This window comes from Morone saxatilis, unplaced genomic scaffold, assembly GCF_004916995.1.
Source record: "Morone saxatilis isolate NCDOM2014 unplaced genomic scaffold, NCSU_SB_2.0 Contig15, whole genome shotgun sequence".
In the NCBI taxonomy this organism is placed as follows: Eukaryota; Metazoa; Chordata; class Actinopteri; family Moronidae; genus Morone; species Morone saxatilis.
Genome location: NW_023339707.1, coordinates 2905604 through 2905886, shown reverse-complemented (window position 1 = coordinate 2905886; position 283 = coordinate 2905604). Strand labels below are relative to the sequence as shown.

Genomic DNA, 283 nt, shown 5'->3' with positions numbered 1-283 from the left:
CCCCTCCCCTCACCTCCCCCTCCCCCTCCACTGCAGACATATTGTAGAGGCTGCTGCTGACTCAATAGGAGGCGCCATTCTGTGATGGTATTGCGAGGCAGGGAGGAAAAGGGGGCAGGCAGAGAGTACAGGGAGGCTTACATAATGGAGCTCTCTAGCGCCATCTACAAGTAATGGGAGGAAACAGGAAAGGGAGACAGAGGGAAGTGGGCAAGGATGTGTGTGTCTCTTTCAGTCACTCAAGCACTTGCACATTTCTGAATGGAGGACAGACACGACGGGC

General features: G+C 54.8%; 1 protein-coding gene across 2 annotated transcripts in view; it reads left to right on the top strand.

Annotated features, from left to right (window-relative positions):
• adnpb (activity-dependent neuroprotector homeobox b) overlaps positions 1 to 283 on the top strand; it is a 9594-nt gene that overhangs the window by 1825 nt on the left and 7486 nt on the right. The window lies entirely within an intron of this gene.